At 41.5% G+C, this 7039-nt stretch overlaps 1 long non-coding RNA gene across 1 annotated transcript; it reads left to right on the forward strand.

Moving 5' to 3' along the window:
• The first annotated feature begins 531 nt into the window (after positions 1-531).
• Positions 532-2770, forward strand: LOC147517080 (uncharacterized). The gene is made up of 3 exons (XR_015213802.1): positions 532-914; positions 2133-2197; positions 2284-2770. It is a non-coding gene; the product is annotated as an uncharacterized LOC147517080 (long non-coding RNA).
• The last annotated feature ends 4269 nt before the right edge of the window (positions 2771-7039 follow it).

Below are 7039 nucleotides of genomic sequence, written 5' to 3' on the forward strand. Positions count from 1 at the left end.
CATCTTCCTTGCTTTAGCTAAGGGAGATATGCTATATGACATTCCCCAGACCCTAGTCTCCAGTTTAGCACGAGCTCATAGTATGAAGCATAAGTACCTTCTTATGTCTGTCTTGGTTTGCTGCATCATAGTATATTTCTTTCCTGATTTCGCATTCCGCTACGCGGATTGGGTTAGGGTTGACATTATGCGACCCCTAAATTGCATTATACACCCTTTTCGTGCTATAACATTGCCAAGGTGGAGACTACAACCTCATTGGGTTGCCCCTTACACCCCATCAGACCGAGTAACGCTTAACATGCCAGTTTGGACGGATTGATGATAAATGTCGTGAGGCCTGGCAAATTATCATGGTTTGGCAGGATACAAAGGAACATCACTTCTTTATAGAAGAGGAGGACAACACTTAAATGCTGGATATGAGGTAAGTTTTACTTTCTGTTAGTGTCTGCTTATGTCCCAAGCAATTTTTTTTTTTTTTTTTTTTTATTCTCATAATGGGTGAAACTCATATAGAGTTGCGTCTATTTTTATTTTTCTATATTAGTATGTTCTAAATTTGTTTTGCAGGTGTTCTAACATTTTCACGCGTTTCTATGGTATTTTTTATCATTTTTTTTTTTATACTTTGAGGACAACATGTTTTTGTCTGGGGTGGCATACAAACACACGTAATTTAAGACACCCCGTCCGGTCCGGCGAGCTATACATCACTTTCGTAGACAACAAAAAAACAGCAAAATCTCGGCCGTTGGATCACCAAAAGAAATCCCACAGATCTAAACACCGAAAAATCAAACTACCAAGGGTTTTCTCTAACTCGCTCCTTCTCTCCCCTAATCCTCTCTCCAATCTCTCATGGGTTCCTCTTCTCTCCATTCTCATCCAATCAAATTTCAGCACATCAAAAGGTAGGTCACTTTGACTATGTCATGATGGTCGTTCAAGATTTGAGACTTGTAGTTGTTTCATTTTAAGAAATTGATATTGTGATTATTAAGAAGTTTCCCACTGTCTATTTTGATGTAGTTATTTGACGTAGACATAATAGAACTTATATATACAAAACTATCTAAACCTCCAGTGTATGGATAAGTTTGATGCCAATAGATTTAAACATCATGGGTCCATTGTAGTTTCATTATGAAATATTGTACATTCAGTAAATGTAGCCACTGCCACTAGTTCAGTTGGTAAACTCTTGGATTTGCTACTGCTATTGTTTTCATTATGCCAGCATGTCTTTAGAAAAAGGTTGAGGAATCGATCGATAAGAAATATGAATCTCTTTTATCGTTAAAAATTAGAATATACTATTTTTCTTTGGTTTTTGATATCTTGGTAAATAGGGATTTTGCCGAACATGCACTGAGTAATTGAACACATCAGTAGTGATGTTACTACTATTGGTGAATAAGTGAATATCTAAGTAAGTATGAAAACTAGAAAGGAAGAGAAAAAGGCTTGAATGAGTGAATATCTGAATAAGTGATTGATTCTTGACTGGGAATACGAAACTGAGGGGTAGGCCTTCATTCTGTGAAGTTTCTCTTTCATTTACATTAGGGCAGTATTACATTTCCTAGTTCCCAGGGTCAGCAAATGGTAACCCTCGAACGCTCTGGATAACACCCCCACCCCCACCCCCCCCAACACACACACACAACTGGCGACAGATTGCTTAGAACACCGAGGAGTTAATGTGTTGGTCAAACTTTTGCACTCTACCATATTATTTGTGATATGTGTATGCTGGTTCATCATTTTTCTTAACGTGTTCAGGTCTTGGTTTGGGTCATTTTGTTTTTCGTTGCACTCTTATCTATAAATAGTGTTCCTATACTCACTTTACCTTACCTTCTGATCAATGCCTTCAGGATTGGTGATCACAATCAGAAGAAGTGATTTTTGTTGAGTTTTTACTAATTTGCTAAGTTGGGATACGTTGTTTTTTAAATAATTTGTTGAGCAAACATTCAAATTGACGATAGTGGATCTTTAGCTCAAAGGGCAGAGCAGTTTGGAGATATCCAAAAATGATGGTGGTTCAAATCCACCGAGATCCTCTAATAACCAAAGCTCATACAAAAGTTATATCTCATTCTCTTCTATTAACATTTGAGTTACAGACAGACAGGGAAGCCGATTCAAGATGTTATTTGTTCAGCTTATAAAATTGAAGGAAAAGAAAGAGGTTAACATCTATATAATCTACCTTACAAAGTGAACTTGAAAAGTGTTAATTTTATGTGCCAAAACAAATATTTTGTGTGCTATCAGGCTTAAAGGATATAGTTGGGGAACTTCCAGGCAGAGAAGCATCTAGATTCCCGCTCACAGGTGAGTTGTTTGGGCAATTAAACTTGCTTACTCTTTCAATTGGCAGGTATCCAATCTTGCATCCGAGGCAAAGCAAGAAAGAAACGTTCTAAATAAAGAGGTCTCAAAAATCATCAACTATGGAATATTGATATGATAATTCTTTGCCCTACTCAATTTTGTTTCCTTGTGCATTGGATTTTGATTTTACAACCGACCGATGTACCATGTAAGGAGAGGTCGTCATCCTCCCAGTCTGTAACAAATAAGTGAATTAAGAGCAGTATGCATATATTACTCTTCCTAGACTAGACCAGTTATATAACCCCCTTTCTTGTACATAAGCGATCGTATTATCTCAATGTCGGAGCGATCATAAGTACAAGAAAATATAGCTTGAACCACATTTTAGTTCGAGATAATTCGTAATCAGAGCCATGATGATTGATGAGTAAGTATTTGTGGGAAGTAGAATTCCTGAACTAGTTCTTACCATATTTGGATGTTCTTGCCAAGTTTGCATTAAGGATTTAAGGACATATATATGCCAATGTATTACACTCGTGACAAACCATTCAATCTAGAAACGTGACCATCAATGTGATGGTCTTGTGTGAACGAGCAACTCATACTTGGGTGATCGAAATTCTTTTCCTCTCCACTACCATTTCACATGCTGAACTTGAAGTTTTATGAAAAAACGAAAGTTAAATTCAAGGCACCTTGCACAGAACTTTCACAGGTAGGTTGGCTCTAAGTAGCATGGTAGATCTTCTGCTACACCTCCGTATATATATATTGAGTTAATAAAAATGTTCTAGTCCCTTCTAAAACGCTTACAATAAAGAGTATTCTCTGCAATCTGCACTGCTTCACATGGAAAGTCTCATTCCTTGGACTAAACAACACTCAGTTTCTCTCTCTTATACATTAAAGAAGAAGTAGATAACAAATATAGAGGAGACAAGGACTCGTCGACAAAGTTTGATAGCCATTCTTCATAAGTGAGGCATCTTGGAACTCCCTGAACATTACAACAAATAATATAAAGACCACATATCCCAAGGTTTACTGGAACTCCCTGAAGGGAACCTGCTCTATTACTATATTCAACTATTACTATATTTAGTCCAATACCATATTTTCTCGTAGGAGAAACCAACAGAGAGAAGGCAAATAGTTACGCAAACCAAATTACCTCCAATTATGCTGAGAAATCCACTGAAGTTGGAGTCATGAACTGTAACATTTAGCTTGCTTCCACCAAGAAAACTGGGATCATAATTTACATCATTAACAGCAGCTTCCATAGCGATTTTTGAAACTTGTCCATTGATTGTACCAATGGTGAAAATAGCTCCAATGTTAACAACAGGTCTTGAAGCCCCATTTGAGAACTCCCCAAATGAGAGTATTGATAATGTTAAAAGCCACCAAAATGGATTCATTGCAAAGGGCAGAGCTATGTTGCCTCATATAAAATTTGTTTCAATTCATTATTTGAAAACCCATCCTATAAAATTTCAAGTGAAAGCTAACTAACCAAGATTTCCCTAGAAACTTAACACACCAACCAAACTTAGATCCCCATAAATTGTACTATCAGCAGAACTTAATAATACAAGTATACGACTTACTCTGAAAGCAAATTAACTACTCATTAAACGTGAAAGAAAAATAAATTTTCTTCAAGTAAAATATGGACATAAACTACCATCCTGCAATAAAATATGCAATATGATGCAAAACTTAACACTTATCATATGATCCTAACATTAACAACACAATCATCACATTGCATCTGCAACAACCCACTACCACTGTAGGGAAGTGATATCCTCATAAGGTTATCATACACGCGTAGAGCATAAGGCGACCTCCAAAACCGACCTGTGAGCAGTTCCCTTGTGAACACGCATGTGCGAAGCGAACTCAGGACATCGACCTCCAAGATCGACCTGTGAGCAGTTCCTTTGTGAACACGCATGTGCGCAGCTTAAGCGAACTCGGGACATCGACCTCCAAGACCGGTCTGTGAGTAGCTCCTTTCAGGTAGGTGGTATAAACAAAGACGGCTCGGTACGAACACATGGCCAAAGACAGAACGCCGCGAATAAGGTCACCACCAGGAGTAATCATTACCAAAATCTTATTGATCCTTCTCACTGCACACGACTTATAATATAACTAGCCCAACACTCATTCACGATCTCCACCTTACACGTGTACAAGAAACACACGTGTCTTCCGGATTGACATTTCCTTAAGCCTATAAATACCACCTGTTTGAACTACGTCGGACCTGATTCCTCTCTCTCCCAGAAAAGGAAAACCAAAAGAGGATCGTGGTGGGCAGCTCGCTCACAAGCGAACTTCGGTCCCTCCAAAAGATCTCAACTCTCTTCCCTCATCCCACGCAATCATCAAGGAAAACCAAAACCCACCTTTACATTGGCCGCCGTGGTTTTCGATTACTTGAGAAATCACGTTACCCTAACCTAAAATTTTGCAATTCTCAAGCCCACGAAGCATGGTCAGCCTCGAAGCTCAGGTTCAACACCTTGCCGAACAACTAGGTGTGACAAACGAAAGCATTTCGTTGCTCCGGCAAGGAAATGCTACTTTACGGGCCCAAGTTGATTCTTATCAACAGCAACAAGTCGGTAATGTTGCTGAAAACGGCATCAACGAGGTTAATCAGCAGATTAACGAATTATCACACAGGATAGGCTAGAGTGCAGTAAAAAAAGATGCCACCCACATTGTGCAAAAGATGCTCAAGACATACCGTGCGTCCCCGTTCAGTGCTGACGTTCTCAGTAAATCTTCTCCTCAAGATTTTATCCAGCCACGTTTCCCCATGTATGATGGCAGCACTTGTCCCGGTCAACATGTGCCTCGGTACATTCAGAGTTTGGCCCTCTACAGTTCTTCTGAGTATGATCATCTTCATTGTCGATTATTTCCGGCCAGCCTCAAGGATGGTGCACTTGATTGGTTCTTCTCTCTCGAGCCTGATTCTATTAAAACTTTTGAGCAGCTTACCGACCTGTTTGCCAGCCAATACGTGCATAACAGACGTAAGAAGGCAGATCTTGATTCGCTGTTTCAGCTATCATTCAGAGAAGACGAGACCATTCGCCAATTCTTAGGGCGGTTCAAGGCCGAACTGTTGTGTATGGAAAGCGGACTGAAAGAGTCTTTTGCCACACTGGCATTTTCAAACGCCTGCCGAGTGCGCAATACCGACCTCTCCAGGTCGCTGATGAAGGAATGCCCCGAAACGCTATCCGAACTGTACGCCCGGGTTGACAAGTATATTAAGTTGCAAGAAAGTTTGTAGTCCAATGGGTTAGCCGAAAACCAAGAGGTAGCAGCGATCTCTGATAATTCCCCGCGTGCCAAACAGCGATCCAGATTGCAGGCACCAAAGGCAAAGACCCGACAAGATAACAACAGAAAGTTCGCTGTCTTGACACGCTCTCCTAGTTATATCCTAGACAAGATCCAGCGAGCCTCGTACTTCTGCCCCGATGTGAAGCAGCCAGTAGATCGACCTGACAAGCCATATTGCGCCTTCCATAAAGCCAAATGTCATGAAACCAATGCGTGCTGGGGGCTTAAGCACTATCTTCAAGATCTTGTCGAAGCTGGTCACATTAAACATTACACCAACATTTCTGACGGTGATTTGCGCCATAAACTCATGGCTCGCCGAGTGCACAGTCGATCCCCACCTCGCCGAGTGCGCAGTCGCTCTCCACCTCGCCGAGGACGTAGTCGATCTCCACATCGCCGTCACTATCAAGACTTTCAAGTTCGCCCCCACAATAGAGGTCGTCCCCAAGATCGTTCTCATCATGAACGAAGACATCACTCCTCCGATCGTGACAATGCCCGAACAATCCACATGATTACTTTCCCCGATGATTCAGTTACTTCATCCAGAGAGAAAAGACGTCGTGTTGGCGCTCTCCAAGAAGTGTATCATTTTACTTCTCAAGCAGCACATGCTCCGCGTCACTCAGGTCGCCATGCAGGAGATATCATTTTCACAGAGACCGACCTTAACAAAGTCTGTCTTCCTCACAATGATGCATTAGTCGTCCACGTCAAGATCAGCGACTGGACCGTCAAGCGCGTCTTGATCGACCCGGGGAGTTCCTGCGACATTTTATTTTACCACACTCTCCAAGAAATGAGTTTACCCAAGTCAATTCTGATGGATCCGATTGCCCCCCTCTATGGGTTCAATGGTTCCAGAGCCGACCCGGTCGGTGATATCATTCTTCCAGTATCAGTGGGATCTAAAGAGGACAAAGTCACCGCAATACGCTTCAATCCCGACATCCGTCGTCTTATAATGCCATCTTAGGACGACGATGGATCCACCAAATGCAAGCTGTACCATCGACGTTGCATCAAGTTCTCTGTTTCCCAGGCCCCAGAGGACTGATGGAGCTGAGAAGTAATCAACTGGAAGCATATCATTGTAACCAAATCTTGTCAGCAGGAAAGACTGACAGTACACCACCCCACACAGGTAGTGAACCCATTAGTTATACAATGGCCAACGACCTGGTTGCAGAAGTCAGAACCAGCGCAGCAAAACAACACGTTGGGGGCTCCAGTAAGAAGAGGAAGTCGTCCACTTACACTCCAGAGGTTAATCCAGCCGTGGCCGTTTTATCAGAACGGAGGCCCAAAGTCGCCTCAG

Source organism: Coptis chinensis, chromosome 2 (genome assembly GCF_015680905.1).
Source record: "Coptis chinensis isolate HL-2020 chromosome 2, ASM1568090v1, whole genome shotgun sequence".
NCBI lineage: Eukaryota > Viridiplantae > Streptophyta > Magnoliopsida > Ranunculales > Ranunculaceae > Coptis > Coptis chinensis.